Below are 18,016 nucleotides of genomic sequence, written 5' to 3'. Positions count from 1 at the left end.
CAAAACTAAGGAGAGGCAACCATGGGAGCTTGAATACCAACGAAAACTTCCAGAAGAGCTATGGTGGACAGAGAATAACAATAGTACAGGGTCCACAATCTGGAAGCATGGGGTACACCCTGTTGGACCCCCCATTGCAGAAGTATCAGACACATATCCTATCCAAGAGACACATGTACTGAGCATAAGCAAATAAGGGAGGGGTGGTCTTTCTAATCCTCTTTGGATCCATCAAAAGCATCTGCTGTTGCCCCTTCTTACACGCTGATTGGGTCTGACATAAGAATCATCCCATGGCTATACTGCAATAGTACTATCCCCATCTGCTACGGGGTGTGTCACCTCTCATCGGCAGGCTGCCTCAATCTGTACTACAGTACAATTGTTAGCTCCATCTGGAGCCGTGCAAACTATGAAGCAATACTACAAGCATCTAGACTGAGACAACAGATAAAACTTTAAAACTCTGCTTGACCAGATGGGAGAATTGAAAACAACCTGGCCCCATCGGCCCATGACCCCTATGGACAACCGAATGTTGATGAACTGTTGTCTCCCTTTCTTACTTTTGTTGGGAACTTTTGGGAGTTGATTCTGTTTTTGGTTACAGTTCTTTTTCTTTTTTCTTGTCACCCGCACCAGTCTTGCATAGTTCTTTCAGCCTCCCACTGGCCAGTGCGATAATTCTAAGTCCCCGGACAGGTAGCATAACACTGCCCCAGCACTGAGAATATGATTGCACTTCTACTAATACACTATGAGTAGGAACCTGAAGATCATGAGTTTGAACGTTAGAGGCCTCAAACACCCTGTAAAACGTGCAGTGATCCTTACACTGCTGGAAAATTCTGTGGGGATATATGCCTCTTGCAGTAGACTCTCCTCCTTTCGAGGGATGCAGTGTGCATGCTGTCACATTGCTTTCCCCACCAAATATGGTCCTCAGGCCTGGCTAAGAAAAACGGTGTTGCAATGTTTTTAAGAGCAAATTGCCTAGGTAAAGTCATCTCTACAGAGGCAGAGGTAAAAGGGCACTTGCTTGTAGTTAGAATACAATTGGGGAACACACATTTTACACTAGCTAACATCTACACCCCTAACATACAACAAGAAGAATTTGTCCTAAGGCCTTAACGGAGGTGCTAGTGACTCTAGATGCAGCAGTCCTGGTGGGCTCACATTCAAACATGAGGTTTTATACTTTTCAGTTCAACACATATAATCACTGTAAAAGGAAAAACACCCGTTGGCCCTCGAGCTCCAGGAAAGGACCATATATGGCGCACATGATTAGTTCAAAGCTTAACTATTTAATACTGGGAAGGTCAGGAGGGGTGACTCCCTTTCGTCTTGGTGCCCGGAAGTGTAGGTACGGCGCATCCAGGAATGCGTTTATCGCACCCAAAGCCAGATGCGACCCTGAGTCTCAGGACAGACGATAAAAGGAATGTTGGAATCATCAATTTGGGAAAGTATCACACCCATCGAATTTGTTATGTTTTGTGCGAGGAAGGTGCTGAAGGAGAATTTTTTCAAATTCGAAGACCTACTATACCTGCAGACATCAGGAACTTGTATGGGAAGTGTTTGTGCTCCCAGCTTGGCCAATTTATACGTCCACAAAGTCGAACAGGAGACGATATTGGCATCGGGCAATCCATTCTTGAATCCTCTACGTACCTGGAAAAGGTACATAGATGACATTTTCGTCATCTGGAGAGGTGATGAAAAGACATTGACAACGTTCCACGAATGGCTAAACAACCAAAATGACTTTCTAAGGTTCACTTTAGAATTTTCCAAAACCAGTCTCCTGTTTCTGGATCTTTTGATAAAACCAAGAGATGGAGAATTGATAACAGAACTTTATAGAAAACCATCTACGTGTAATTCCCTTTTGTCATTTCAGAGCTACCATCCACAAGCCCTTCGTGACCTACCTTTCGGGCAGTTTTTACGCATAAGATGAAACTGCACAGAGTTGGTACAATATGAAGAACATGCAAAGGCATTGACTTTAGACCTAAAGGAAAAGAAATATCCTAGCCATGTAATTCGCAAGTCTAAGAAAAGAGCGGCTAATAATAATAGAGAAGCGCTTCTTGAAAAAACACAAACAAAGGAGGTGAATCCAAGATTAACCTTTGTTAACACCTTCTCTAGTTTTTCTAACTCTGTTAAGAAAAACATCAATAAACAATGGCAGGTCCTGAATTTAGCGGACAATGTACTCCCACGACCACTGTTCGCATATAAACGGAGCACTAATCTGAAAGACAAACTCGTCCATACTCGACCACAAGTGAAGAAAGACACTAGGGCCCAAACAACACTTTGGAATCTCCCTCCAGTGGTAGGACATTTTTCGTGTGGAACTTGTACAGTCTGCCCACAAACAGAAAAAACTCAACTCAGGAAATTGATATAGGTACTTCACGACCGTGGAAAATTGACAAACACACCAACTGTAGCATCCGACTGGGCCTCAATAAAACATCTAGCCGTGGCCCAGTCGGATGCTTCTAACCTAACTGGGCATTTTTTGGTTCACAAACTGTCCCCCTCCCTAGAATCCTACTGGGATGTGATCACTAAAACCCTCGACCGGAAACTATACCATCAGTTCCGTGTCGGATCACTCCCAGTCAATTCCTTTTCCGGGAAATGGCTTATACAAACCATACTTGTCCTTGGTGCCCTAATCCCCCGGAAAGCTTGGGTCACTTTTTCTTTGCATGCCCAGCCTACCGTTTCCCGCGGCTGAAATGGCTTAAACCCATATGTAACAATCTTGAAATCAAAGGGTTCTTAGAAGCCATAAGGATATTTCGCTCAAACACATCTGAGATGGTGGTGGTTGGTGTGGCCAAGTATCTAGGCTGGGCCTGGATTATTCGAACTAGAAACCCTAATGTCTCTTAAATGCCTATTCTTTTATACATTTTACACAGTGGATTGTTATTATAACTAGAAGTCTTTATTAAACTGTCTATCGAATTGGTTGTTTAATATCTTTTTAAACTGAGGTATACTTTTAGATAATGATTATTGTTATGGTTTTATAAAATAATGGTGTTTTGCTATGTATTGTCTTTTATGAATTGCTATTCGAAATAAAGACTTTTGAACTGAACTGAACTGAAAAGGGTCATATCTCTGTTTGATCTCAATGTCCATAATTCCATTTGAGCAACTAAGGCAGGACTATGATCTTCCACAATTGGATGCATTTTATTACCGTCAGGTGCATCACTGGGTTAGATCCTCTGACTATCATCAAGGGGCATCTAGGCCCCATAGAGTTTTTGAAAAGTGGCTGGTGTGTAAAAAAGAGGATAAACATCTCCTTTCCAAGCTTTATGTAGAGCTAGAGAGGACTCTTTCAGATAAGGACTGTGTAGATAGCGGGAACAGAATCGGCTTACGAGGTAATCTGATACTGGTATCTCACACCCGCCGATATACATACCTGGAGGATGTTGTTTATGGGTTCTTTAGTTCATCTTCTCTGGCACTGCCCCAAATTGACACGCTACTGGGAAGCGGTCCTGGCCGATACAGATAAGGCTTTCAACACCTCCCTTCCCTGCTTCCAGCAAATACCATTCTAGGTCTATCGAACCTTTTGACTTTTCGCTTGCACTCTCTGAGAGGCAGACAGATTACTTTGGCGCTTTTAGCAACACAGCAGGTGATTCTAGCCCAATGGGGTTTGTCATCTGTCCCAGATCTTTGTGCATGGTTACAGAGGCTTTGGCTAATACTCCCAATGGAGCGAATATCTTTAGTGGCAGATCATAAGGGCGAGAGATACGAAGAGCTGTGGGCCCCTTTCAACAGTATCTATCTAAAGAATTACGGGAGATCACATGCCCTAAATACTTGCAAATCCTGCAATTACTCCCCAATAAGGCAACAAAACCTACACCAACTCCATAGATACTATTTAGCAAATCCATGAAGGGCAACTAACACATGCGTTGTCTGTGACTAAATAGGGCGTCACTGGTGAAGGGTCTTTTGAAGGGGGGGGTTGCATTCTGATTGTTTTTTGTCTGCTTCTTTTCTTTAAAATAAACATTGTTTTGTTTTGGTATAAAATGATCCAATTCTCGCTTCCAGCATCCGGGTTGTAGGCATACAGCTGTGTAGAAACTCATTTCCTCTCGTACACTGCTGGCCCTTGGTTGTAGGCATAAAGCTGTGGTGTTATTAACACCTTGGATCGCTTAGTATAAGATTGGTTCTATAAATGTAAAAGAAAACAAGAATCCCTGTTTAAACAATGGTAGGCTAATGTGGCCAAACAGAATAGTACTAGACGGGGTAGAAGATAAATGAGTGATTATCCTTATGAAAATTCACTCGGAGTAACCTATTCAAGCAGGCAAGGACTAAACATTCACACAGCAGTATTCAAAAATATACTCCACAGATCAATTTTTGTTGGTTGTACTATTCTGTTTGGCCACATTAGCCTACCATTGTTTAAACAGGGATTCTTGTTTTCTGATACAAAGACCCCCTTCCCTGTTATAGACATCAGGGGTACCTCCTTCTGTTGAATTCTATAAATGTAAAGCCATGAGCACCCCTAAATGTATGTGCAGTGGTGTATGTGAGTGTCTGAAGTTTCAGCACTCCGTCCATCATCTAGTTGTGTTTGCAGTGGTTTATGTGGCCATGAACTTATGGGTAAGTAATGTACTGGTTTATTTCATGGTGTGTAAGCTAATTATTTCCAAGCAACATTTGCAAATAATGGGGGAGTCTCCCAGGAAGGTTACAACGTACCCCAAATCACATGAGGTGTCTGGTCACTAGTGGAATTAGGGAATTGAATGCCCGCCTGAGGGATGACAGAACAGACCGAGAAACCGAGTTATCCTGTGCCATCTAAATGTAGCTTGCCAGATCTGTCTTTTTTTAACAGTTTGTAAGCTTGCTCTTACTGTCCAATTCACCAGCCATGAAGAAAAAATCAAAACAGCAAGTGTCAGAATCTACAGAAAAAAACAGGACTACAGGAACCACTCAAACCTGCTGTGGATCAGCTTGAGATATCTGTTCAAGTGTCGCTTATGTGTTATGTTAACTTTCCAGGTTTAGTATTCAAGCTAACCAGCATGCTTAAATGTCTGGGAAAGAGGTGCTGCAAGCCAGGCACTTGAACTAATATTAGTGAGGCGAGAGGTGATGTAAGCCAGTCAATCAAACTAACATTAGTGAAGCTATGCAAGCCAGTCACTCGAGTTAATAAGAGAGAGGTGATGTAAGCTAGTCACTCAAGTTAACAGAATTGAAGTGATGTAAGCCAATCACTCAATTAATGAGGTAAATGAGAGAAGTGGGTCTTGGCCTTTCACTCCATATGGTGTTTTCCATTGCATGAGAGCAGCTGAGATCGGATTCCATTTGGTGAGTACGGGGAAGAGCGGTGGCTTAGAAAGAACAGATATCACCAGTGCTCTGAATGAGAGAAGCCAGGGAGAGTGCATGTGTGGTAAACGGTAGCGCTCACATGCCCAGCTAAGTTTTAACTTTAACAGGGCTGTCTGTGGGCGAGACAGACTGAGACCAGTCTGCCAAACCTCATAATTGAAGCAGCAGACAGTTGGATTGATCTGCAAAGGCTCAGGTCTTTAGACAGGATGCAGTTGGACAGTCAAAACCCAACTGCACTATGTGCCAAGTAGCAGTGGGACACACACTTGAAGTTCCTAGAGTCCCAGCAGAGGTTCAATAAGGTGCAGAATTCTTTTGAAAGAGGATGGGACTTAAAACAAGTGAAGTCAGGCGCCCAGCTGCAGGGGCACGGCTCACTCTTCCTGCATGCTCAATACCTTTGATATGGTTGCAGCAGGGTCTCTGCAAGTGCTGGCTTCTGCAACAAAAAGGAGCACTAGAGTACCTGTTTTGGCCCCAGGGGAACTGTTGAGTGCACGTTGCCTCGGGGGGACTGGTGAGTGCCATGCCAGAACTGGGAAAACAATGTGTCCACTGACACCAGCACAGTGCACTGGGCCCACTGCAGTCGGGCAGGGCTGTAACTTCAAAGCAAGGGTGTACATCTTGCAGTGACTGCAGGGGTGCTGACACGCGTGAAAAAAATTCCAGCAAGGCAGTTTTAAACAGTACTTGGGCCACGGAAGACTGATAAGAGCACACACTGGAAAACAGGAAATGATGCTGCAGCCAATAGAAATGGAGGAGAAGTAAGTGGCAAACACAGGAACCAAGCAAATCATGGATGTAAGCCACTTTTAAGTTTAATTTTGAATACAATAGATTTCACAAGCATAGCACAAGCACTGTGCTGGTTTAAACTAAAAAGAAAGAAGGAACAAGTTGACTGGTTTCCCACTCGAACTCACCTTAGACGCCACGGCAGAAGCAAAGTGCAAACATTTCAAATGCCTAGAATAAAATGATTTACCCTAAGATTTCAGTTGATGCCCCATTAGATTCTTGCAGCAATAAATCTTGTTGTTAAATATATTAAAATGGTATCTCCTATTTTAAAGTAAAAACGCAGGCCTTCTGCACTGCCTAAAGAGAGAAAACCCATCAAACTTCTGCATATAACAATAAATCACCACCCTGTCCACGTCTCAAAAAGGAGAGCAAATCTCTCTTAAAGATTGTTTACGAGCAGGAAGGTGTCCTTTCCTGAACATAAATAATCATTCCCTGCAACACAGACACCCCATGGTGCAAGGGTGAGTGTGTTGCAGGGATGATATTCTGCAACACAGGCACTCTTGCACAATGAAAGTGTGTCTGTGTTGGCGGTAGGCAGCTATTTTTAGTGCCAGAGCAAGACAAAACACAGGTGTGCATCCTATTCTTGTAAAATATGGCGCATCACTGTCTTTTTTCAAATACGCAGCGTGGTGCTGCACATTTTGCTGCAGCATCAGTTCTGCACCAATGCCTTGTGAATATACTCCAGGGTCTTTTAAACAACAATAGGTTTTGGCTATATAATTTTGCATATTATTGTATTATTCTGATTACCAAAACAAATGCTCTTGTTGTGCAACGTCCTAATTTTTAGTGGGTTTACAAACCGGGACTACAAATCCCATCACTCAAATAGAAGTCCTTGGAATGGATGACTTAGTCTAACTTATAACTGGGAAAAGCGTGGGGAAGGAAGCGCAATGTGGAAGGGGATGAGAGATGAATTCGGGGGCATTGTGATCTGGGAAAGATACGCGATGGAGAGGAGGAGATGGAGAGGGAGAGATAGTTAAGGGGAACTGAATGACGAAGTGGGGAGTGGCAGATGAGCAAAGTGACAGATAGGCAGAGACGGAGAAGGAACTGAGGGTTGAGAGTCTGAGAAACGGAGAGGAGGGACTGAAATGTGGAAAGCAGTGTCAGAAGTGGGTAAGGGAGGAAGACTAGTACTTCATAGAGAGACAGAAGTGAGTGGAGCGAGGGAGGGAGAAAGGGGAAGAGTGAGCTGGACTGAAGGGCATGAGAGTAGCTGAGGGAAAGAGAGAGAAGAAGGTTGAGAAGTAGTAGTTATAAAGTTTGGCAGGCTCGGGTAGCTGTGCATCCATAATAGACCTGCATGGCTGCAGGCAGAATACAATAAAACATGTTCTGTGCAGGTGAAGTCCCGGGGGCGGGTCTGCTCTAATTATCGGGCCCACGTGCACCAGCACTAAAGCTACTAACAAGATCTACGAGGAGCCCCAGTTCCAAGGCATTAATGAGGCAGCAGAGGAGAGAGCCTAGTGTGTGCAATGAGCATTACTCCAGAATGCCTCTGTGTAGACATCCTTGAGGGCGCCCAGTGTGAAACATGACCGGAAAAATGGTTTTAGGCAATGGACTAGTCACTATAGGACTTCAAGGACAAACAAAATACAGATAATTCAGACGAAACATGACAGGGTGGTCCTCGAATAAAAGCATCAGGGTGCATAGGGACCATGGGGTCACAGACCAAGAAGCATAAGTCACATATATGGAAGGAAAATATGAGTCACGGAACATAGCAAAGGGGACAGAGAGAATGACGGTAAGGGAGCACAAAGACTTGGAGCCATGAGGATAAGTAAGTAAAGTGAGGTGCACAGGTATGAAGCAGCATAGGAACAATTAAACCAATGACAGAGAGAGAGCAGAGGAATCGGTCCATATAGACAGCCCAGAAAAAAAGGAAAAAAAATCAAATCCAATCGGAAATAAAAAAAACAAGTACCGAAGTGGCTGCCTGCTTGTGCCCCCAGGGACTGTGGAGTGCATGCAAAGACAAATGAACTCAAGTGAGTCCCTGCTTGTGCTCGTCTGGAGGAGGATGGAGATGGAATTAAAGACACAGTTGAGGGTCTTCACCCAGGTAATGACAGTGCACTAAGCCCATGGCACTTGAGCAGCACTGTAACTTTTGTTCCAGTTTTGTCACTAAATGTCTGTTGCACATGTGTTAAGTAGGGTGCAGGCTTGTGCACCACTTTGTGAATTGTTGTGTAACATTCCTTTTATTTAACCACAAGTAAATACTAGACCTCTGTCCGGCTGGACAAGTCCAAACAATATAGCTACGACTGAGTCTATATTTATTAATTTCCTATTTCTCCCTAAAGAGACTACTGTTGGTTGAATGTTCTTTTTTATAGGGTATACTTGGGCGCGCCTCTTTTTTGTTCTTCTACCTGGCCGGACGTGTGCCTCAAAAACTAATGGAAAGTATTTAGTTCTAATAATCACCCTTTCAAAGGAATAGGGTGGTGAGGGGGAACTAGCACCTTAAGTAAATCCTCCACCAGTGTTAACGCTCCTAACTCGGAAACGTTCCTTTTATCATTCATACGCTCAGTGCCCCAAGCTTCTCTGCCCTTCTTTCCTGGCTTTCCTTCATTGCAAGGCTCAGTGCGCACGGCTTCAAAGCACTGTTGATGTTGATGCTGACCGGACGAGTGCGCTGTCGAGCTTCCTGTTGAGCTACCTGAGAATCATCGAGTGATTGCGAGGAAGACGCTGGAAGGCAGCTGAAGGCAGCACTCGGTCAGGGTTTGATCTGCGAACTGCGAACTGCGAGTTGAGACCCGGGGAGCGGCAATAACCGCAAGTGCGGCACCCAGCCGCGGGCACCCCTTGAGCTTCCCGTGAACTGTGAGCTGAGACCCGAGGGCGGACAGGAGCAGAAAGCGCCCCCCGGGAAGCGGCAACAACCGCGAGTACGGCTCCCGGCCGCGGGCATCCCGTGAGTTTCACAAGAGTTCCCCGAGTCTCCCCCATCGACTGTGCATGCTCACAGCCTCAGGCCTCGCCCTCGCCGGTGTTTCCCACTTTTGGTCACGCTTCACGCCGCAGGTACGGGAGAGCCCGAGTGGGGGAGGACCGGGCTTAGAAGAGCGCGGGGAGAGCTGCAGGCGGTGGGTGAGAATGAGAATGCACTGTTGAGCTGAGTCTAAGGCTAAGCGCGGAGATAACAGCACCCCTCCACCTCTGTCTGCCTCCATCTGCATCTGTGCCTGTGCCTGTGCCAGTGCCAGTGCGAGTTTGCTCTACAGTAACGTGCAACCTGGAGCATGTAGCCTGTAGCCTTGAATTCCTAGAAAAAAACTGTGGATTTTTTTTTTTAAAAAGGACCATTTAGAACACCATTAGCCTGCTGCTTCCTGTTGGCTGGCTGATGTGAGTGCTCTTCAAAACAATATTGCTGAGCAGGTAAGGGGAGCCTGCCATTTTTGCCATACACTAGGAGCACATCAAGGACTGCGGACTTGCGAGTTGCATACCCTAACCCCGATTGAAGAGGTGTGGCCAGTAGAGAGCCAGTAGAGAGCAGCGGAGTTCCAGAGAGCCGCCGCAGCAGTGAGGTGTGTGCAGCAGCAGCAGCAGCAGCCACGAGCGGTTTGAGCTGCCTTGGGAAGCGCCGGGCACTTCAATACTTAGGGAGCCCTGAAGTCGACCAAGTCCCGAACGGTGTCCCATGAGCAGCAGGCAGCTGTCGAGCTTTAAATTCCTTCCTGCTAAAAAACCTGCTTGTATCACCAAAGGGAACGGGACCTTGGATGCGAACGGCGCCAACCGAGGGGCTGCAGCGATCATCGGCTGCAGTGATTATCGGACAGACTGTGGGAGACGGCGAAGCAAAGCGGTGAGAAGAGGTGAGTCTCACAGCACCAACACCTGCGTTTCTAACCTTGCCATCTCGTCCTCGGCCTCTGAACACGGCTGTTTTGGTCATATATGGACATACTCCCCCAGCCCCTGTAACAATTGAGGAAGGGGGGCGGGGGAGATACTTGCCATACTAAGCATTATCAAACCGTCCCTTTGGCCAAAAATGTAATTAATGGCAATATCCTCCTGACATTATTTATTTATTTATTTAGAAGTTTTCTATAGCGCTAACAAGACCCGAAGGTAGCAGAGCGCTTTACAGTAAAGGCATGAAAAGGTGGACAAAAAGACAAGTAACAAATAAAGGTGATCATCAAATGACAGTTCGTACAGTAGGACTTCTTGGCAATAGGATACAGAGTTCTCACATAGTTCTGGGGATGGATGTTGATCCTAGTTACCCAGGACCTAGGGAACGGATGAGGAACAAGGATTTGAGTTGGCTCTTGAATTCCGCATAGGACGGTATGGTTCTGATATGCGGGGGGATAGAGTTCCATATTTTGGGGGCATTTCCTGAGAAGGAGCAGTCTGCAGTTTTCTTCTTTCTGGTTTTTGGTAGGATGAGCAGCAGGGAGTTAGAGCTTCTCAAGATTCTACTTTGGCCAGCTTTTGTGAGTTTGTTTGCCAGGTATTCTGGTTTTCCGGTGTGGAGGGCCTTGTGGGTTAGACAGGCCGTTCTGAAGGTGCTACGCATATCCACCGGGAGCCATTCAAGTTCTTTGAGTGCAGGGGAGATGTGGTCGGATTTTTTGCATCCTGTGATCATTCTTGCTGCCGCATGCAATGTTGTTTTTAATGGGGCCAGGTGTGATTTGGGGATGCCTGTTAGGATTGAGTTCCCATAGTCCAGTCTAGATAAAACTAGTGATTGCGTGGCTAGTTTGAGGTCCTTGTTGGGAATGAAAGGTTTGATTTTGTTCAGCAGTCTGAGGTTAAAGAATGCGCTTTTTGCCGAGTTCTTAATGTGGTTTGTCAAGGTTAGTTTGGGGTCTAAGGTGAAGCCCAGAGATTTTACGGAATCAGCTAGCGTGAGAGAACCTTTAAGAGCATCGATCGACTTCAGCCACTTGATGATTTGAGGGTTGTCTTCTTTGTTTGAGATGAGAAGAGTTTCGGTCTTGTCGGGATTGAGTTTCAGGTGATTCTTTGTCAGCCAATCTTGAACATCATTTAAGACGGCATTTACTCGGTGGATGTCGTTAATTGAAGAGGTTTCCAGGTAGATCTGTGTGTCATCCGCGTAGAGGTGGAAGTGGATATTGGCATTCCTGAGTAGTTTGGCGAGCGGTTCCATATAGATGTTGAAGAGCTGAGGAGAAAGTACTGATCCTTGGGGGACACCCCTGTTGACTTGCTGGGATTTGGAGGTGAAGTTCTTCATTTTTATTATTTGCGAACGATTGTGTAGAAAGGAGGAAAACCAATCGAGAACTACCTCGCCGAGGCCAGCTCTTACTTGCAGAGTCTTGATGAGGAGCCTATGGTCCACCGTGTCGAAAGCTGCGGATAAATCAAGGAGTATGAGGAGGCAGCATTTGTCAGCGTCAAGGGAACCGTGAATATCGTCTATGATGTTCAGCATCGCGGTTTCTGTGCTGCGGCCTTGTCTGAAGCCGGATTGGAGGGGGTCTAGGAGATTGATGTTATCCAGATGATGAGTCAATTGCAGGAGAACGCATCGTTCCAGTGTTTTGGCAAGTAGAGGGAGGTTAGATATCGGTCTGAAATTGTTCAAGTCAGTAGAGTCAAGACCGGGTTTTTTCAGCAAAGGGGTGACTTGTCCCATTTTTAGACAGTCGGGGACCACTCCGCTTTGTAGGGAGCTGTTTATGATTTTGCCCCAGATAGGTGCTAAGGTGAGCTTCATTTTTTTGATTAGTGAGGGGGGAATGGGATCTGAGATGTGAGCTGATGGTTTGGAGGTCGAGATCAGCGAGATTATCTCAGTTTCCTGCACGTGGCGAAAGCTTAGCCAACGGAGGGGGGAGGAGCCGGAATGTAGGGCCTGAGGGATGGCCGCGTTGTCCTTCGGGAGGTGTGAGTTGTTGATGTCTAGAGATAATTCGATTTTTAGGACTTTGTCGTTGAAGAAGGTGGCGAAGTTATCGCATAGTTCTTTGGACTCCTGCAGGGGTGAGGGTAGAGGCTTGGATGTTTGACGTCTGATAATGTTGCTCCTTAGGTCTGTTTTTGGAATTGGCTAGTGCCTCTCGGAAGAAGCTGGATTTCTTGTTTTTGATGTGGTTGTTGTATTTCCTGCGTGCTGTTTTTAGTTGTAAGCGAAGGATGGCTGTTGGGTTGTTTCTCCACTTTCTTTCTTTGGCTCTCAAGGATCTTCTTTCTGCGTTGAGGTCCGCATTGAACCAGGTTCTAGAAGGGGTGGCACGGCTTCTTTTGAGCTTTAGTGGAGCTAGATTATCGAGAATGGAGACTAGCTCGGAGTTGTAGTGGTCGATGAGATCGTTGGTCGAGAGGTGCAAAGAGTTGTCTGGAAGAAGTGAACTTAGTTGGCCTTCTAGAATGTCTTGGGGTACTTGGGAGAGGTTTCTTGACCATTTGGGGGGGTCTTGGGGAGGTTTGAGCGGGATGATGGGGTGATTGATGTGAAATAGGATCATATGATGATCTGACCAGTCAACAGGTAGTATGTGGTTGACCGTGATTGAGTTCTTTTGTGCGATGATGGCGTCCAGTGTGGCTCCTTTGTAGTGCGTCTCCTCAGTGCAATGTTGAGTGAGGTTGTTGTCGGCGAGGAGGCTGGATAGCGATTTGATTAGAGGGTTGTGGATTTCGTTCCATCGGAGATTCAGGTCACCAAGAATTATGTTGTTGGAATCACCGAGGGCGACTTGTGCAATCAGGTTGGATAGTTGATCTCCAAACTCGTTGTTTCTGCCCGGGGGGTGATAGAGTAGATGACACAGTAGAGAGTCGTTGTCTTTGGTTTTGATGACAGCGGATAGATATTCGAATGAGTTGTACTCGAAGGAGGAGGTTTCTGTGATGCTCCAGCTGTCCTTGTGGATGATAGCAACCCCACCTCCTCGTTGATCAATCCTGTCTTTGGAGATGAGGGAGAAACCAGGAGGTACCAGCATGTCAAGGCAGGGAGGAGATGCCTTGTTTAGCCAGGTCTCCGTGAGGAACGCAACGTCAATGTCATGTGTGAGGATAGCTTCGGCTAGGTCCGTTGCATGTAGTGAGGCCGATCTGCAGTTGATTAGGAGGCAGTTGGTGATTTTCTCCTGATTGCTGGTGGTTTTGTCTTTAGCCTCTCTAGGTATAGCGGTGAGGACTGGTAATCTCTGTCGTTTGAAGGTGGGTAGGTCTTTCCGGTAGCTCGTGATTACTTGGATTTTAGATTTAGGTGAAACTGAGATGTTAGGGTCGTAGGTAGTGGCTAGTAAGGCTGCTTCTCTGTCTGACATAGGAGCTTCTGATCTGCGCGGTCTGGAGGTCCGGTGTTTTGAGCCTGCTAGGGAGTGAGAAGAGATAGTGGTCGGGGGCCTGGTGCATGGGGCTCTGGAGTGTTCGAATTTTTTGGGACTGGAAACCGGGTCCTTGGGATATGGATCGATCGGGTGGGCATTGAGGGCTACTGTGGGCCCCTGGGTGGTGTTGGTGTTGGCGGGGAGGGGGGTTCGGAGAGGGGGTTTGTGGGGTTTGCAGGCTATACCGAGGTTAAGAAGGATTTCTATTAAGCCTTGGAAGATAGTGTCGACCTGGTTTTCAAGAGCTGTGAGCCGCTTTGTTATGGAGTCAATGGGGGGGTTGTGAGCAGCTGTGGAGGGGCCGAGCGTGTTATAGTTAGAGAGGGTGGGTTGAGAGATAGGGATCGGGATAGTGGGAGGGGGAGGTTTGGGGAGAGGGCTAGGGGGGGGTTAGACATGGGAGAGATAGGGAGAGGGACAGGAGGAGGATTGGACAGGGGAGGTTTGAGAGTAGGGGGGAGACTAGAGGGGAGGCTCGTTGGCTGGGGACTGCCTGTTGGCAGGAAGGGAATTGTCCTAGGCGGTGGTCGGTGGCTGTGGCTGGGGGGGTGAGATGGTTAGAGGGCGGGGTAGGGGGTGAGGGTTGGGATTCCTGTTGGTGGTGGATGGGTGGGCGAGGGGGATGAGATATGGTGGGCGGGGGGGGAGCCTGGCAGGCTGTGAGTGGATCGAGAAGGGGCGTGTCGAGGTCTTCTCTGTGTGCTGAGAGAGTGGTCGGTGGGGGTGAAGAGGCGAGGTGTGGAGGGGTAGGGAGGGCTGCCTTGAGAGAGGGAAATAAGGAGTCAAAAGCTTCCAGGTTATCATTGTTGGCTTGTATGAGGACTGTGCCATTGGTGAAGATAGTCACGGTAGTATAACCTCTGCCAGCTGATCTGAACGGAAGAATCGCAGTTAGTTTGCAGCTGTGAGGAGTGGAGGTAGATTTGGCGATGAGCATCCGCGTTCTGATCGTGGAGATCCAATATTCGGGTCTCTCGGTGTGAAATATTAGGTCCATCTTCATCGGTCCTAAGGAGGTCGAGTGGTAGATGTCAGTGATTAGGGTTTCTTTATGTTTGCAGATGAGTTTCTGTTTGAAAGTGCGCTGAAGTTTTGTAGAGAGAAGGGGGTGGTAGATGATGGTGAAGGCGTTCCGACTGTGAGGTTTGAGGTGGGCAGGTGGGGCTGGAGAAGGTGGAGGAGGCTGGTCCCGGGCCATCATGGGGATGGGGGGGAGCCTGATTGAGTTGCGATGAGGGGCTTGGCGCTATGTGGGCCCAAGGTGGCGAACCGTGGGGTACCAGTGGAGCGAAGAGTAGAGCGAAGAGGGTGAGGCTCCAGGCCTAGGAGGGGGTCTTAAAGCCCGGGTGATTCTGCTTAGGAGTTTGTAGGTAGCCAGGCTCTAATTGGACCTTTGTTGGACCAGTTGGACCTTTGTGAGCTAGCACCATGGGACTGGTGTGTGGTGGAGACTCTGCGCAGGAGAGGACATGCAAACTGCCTCCCGGGCAAGCACTTCGACAGTCGGAACAGTGCAGGGACTAGCCTGACGCCGTTCTATGGTTGCTGTAAGTGGGCTCTACCAGCCCTGATCTTTCTGATAGAGCTGCACCCTGTCTGGCGTAGAGGTAGGCTTTAAGTCACAGGACCTCCTTGGCTAGTTAGGGGATAGGTGGTTGTATTTAAAGGGAGAAGGACGTTCCGTTGCCCCCCTGTTTTTGTGCCCCACACGAGTTTAGCAGTCAGTAACTCACAGCGAGGTCAGGCAATGTCCTCCTTGGTCGCCATTTTGAGGTCAGGCACGGAGTCGGCGGCGGTGGGGAGCAAAGGGAGCCGGTGAAGAGACTTCTCCTAACAGAAAGGTAGTTAAGGCTGAAGTTTTTGCACCCCCGTAATGGCCGGTACCTTGTCAGGTGGAAGCGGTGGCTCTGGTGGAGGTTCCAGTCAGGCGGCGTCTGCTTTGTCCGCCATTTTGAAGACAGGCGTGGGGTTTGCAAGTGGAGGGGAGCAAGCACCTTCGATGAAGGGATTATTTGCTTTAATGTTGCTGGTCTGGGCTGTAATTTGGCGCCCACATGGCCGTTCGTGCGTTTGCAGGGTGAAGAAAGCGGCTCCGGTGGGGGCTCCAGTCAGGCGATGTCCTTTTCGGCCGCCATTTTAGAGACAGGCGCGGGGAATAAGCAGTGCCGAGAGTCACCGGGACTATTAGCTTTTTAGTGATGATGGTGTGGGCTGTAACTTGGCGCCCGTGACCTTGCTGGGCAGTCCGTGACCTTGCAGGGTGAAGAAGGCGGCTCCGGTGGGGGCTCCGGTCAGGCGGTGTCCTTTTTGGCCGCCATTTTGGAGACAGGCGCGGGGTTTAGCAGTGCCGGGAGTCACGGAGCTCCGGTGAAGAGATAGATATCTTCCGCGAATTGAGCCTGCTTGAGGAGTTCGTGGTTCCTGGTGGTGGCGCTGATGGTGGAATGCTGGATCCGGCCGGTGGTCTGCAGCAAGCGGGTGAGTGTCCTGGGGTCGCGAGGAAGGCAGAGGGGCGCCGATCACCGGAGAGAGAGATCAGGCGGCGGGACTCTGCTTTCCTAGGCGGGACAGGCTGCACTTATCCGTCTTGAGCTTCGGTCGTGTTCCAGGTGTTGGGCAGCGCTAAGGGGGGCTCTCTTTATGATATTTCCAATGCAGCCAGGAGCTCGGTTTCGGAGCTCACTACCCCTGCGGCCATCTTGACGTCCATTATCAACCCGTGTTTGAAATAGAAATAATGAAGTTCTGGCACTCATAATATCCGAGTACCGGGCTGTTTGCTCCGGAAAAGGTCTGCTCCCATTGGAAGCATCCTGCTGAGGAGTACAGTCACCCCTACCCTCCACCTTTAAAAAACAAGTTAAAAGGAGACTAAAGTGAAAGTACGGCCGGCAGGCCGTGAATAATTAGGGGGTGACAAATGCGCTGGGAGGGCTGCCTTTGATGTGGGAATGCGAGGCAGGCAGGCAGGCGGCTGGTGGCATTGTGCACGTGCTTCATGCACTGCAAGGAATCGCCAGCCAGTGGTGGTGTGGATAAAGACTGGATAAGCCCCTACTTATCATTCACGGCAGACTCTTGACAGAGTCTTGACACACTATTGGTGAACGAACTCCAGACACAGGGCTCCACTTGACTTTACTAAATACCTGGTAAAACTGACTTTCAAAAGTGTCTTCCGAGGCAGAAGTTACCACACCGCTCACGATACACCTCGCTAGACTCCGCAAAACCGCAATCGCATCTTGCTATCCTCCCTGACGGCAGCTATTCCTATTAGAGGGGCAGATAGGCTTGGGAGGAGGGGGAGTGCAGGTGGAGTGGGATTTGGAGATGTAGTGGTAGAGGTGGCACAACGGACACCAGGATACCAAGTCACCAAGACACCAGTCTGCCACGTTTAATTCTATTAAATAGACCTAAAGAATGAGATCTGGAAAACTGCGTCTCAATATAAGTGCAAGGTCAAGAAAAGACGAAGAAGACAGGAACCAGGGCTCAAATAAGTCAAGTAAAAAAAGGAAGAGGATGGCGCAACAAAGAGAGAGACTAGTGTCGGCACCTGAGCTAACAACCCCTAGCTCAAAACAACGTAATATAGGGATCCAAAAATTCTTTTCTCCAAAGGACCCCATGACGTCAACTTACGGGCAAACGCAGGAACAAGTCCTCCAATCAAGCCCAATCACACCGGCATCATGTGTAAAAGAGAATGTGCAGCTATAATCAAATAGTACAAAGGAGAAGAATAAGGATTCACAGGACACTCATAGTGAGAGTTGCCCAATTAACAATCCATCTGACCAGAAACAAATCTCTCAGTGTCCTGAAAAGCAAAAAAGTATCATTGTCTGCGGCAATCTCATTGTGGCAACAGCCCAAATAAATAAGAACGCCTCCCAATCTCACGAACGTAATAAGGAAATAAAGTCCATGGACAAGGGCAAGGTGGAAGAAGTAATACCAAGGAATAATTTGGTGGCGGGTCAAATTGCCGCACAGGAAGACTCATGGCCAACCTCCTTCTCCCTACCTGACGACATAAGCTTGGACATACAAACAGGAATGGAAAAAATCACCCAATCTCAGTTACAAGTACATCTAAAGACCAGCCAAGGTCCGCATGACACCTACAAATCACAAGAACATGTGAAAAACGGACCAGGGTGTAACGGAAGACTGGAATCTACACCTTTGCACCCAAGTGTCAACTCCCATGAACGGGGCAAAGACCGAAACAAAAATAAAGGATGGACAAATAACATCCTAAACCAGGAATCTCCAATTACGATATCTTCAATGAGCAGGACAGACGAAGAATTAGATGTCCAGGAAACACCGCCAAAAGAAGAAGATAAGTCCCCATGGAGCAAAAC

This window comes from Lissotriton vulgaris, chromosome 3_1 (genome assembly GCF_964263255.1).
Source record: "Lissotriton vulgaris chromosome 3_1, aLisVul1.2, whole genome shotgun sequence".
Taxonomy (NCBI): Eukaryota; Metazoa; Chordata; class Amphibia; order Caudata; family Salamandridae; genus Lissotriton; species Lissotriton vulgaris.
The sequence above is the reverse complement of the archived record's forward strand: the minus strand, read 5'-3'. Positions refer to the sequence as shown.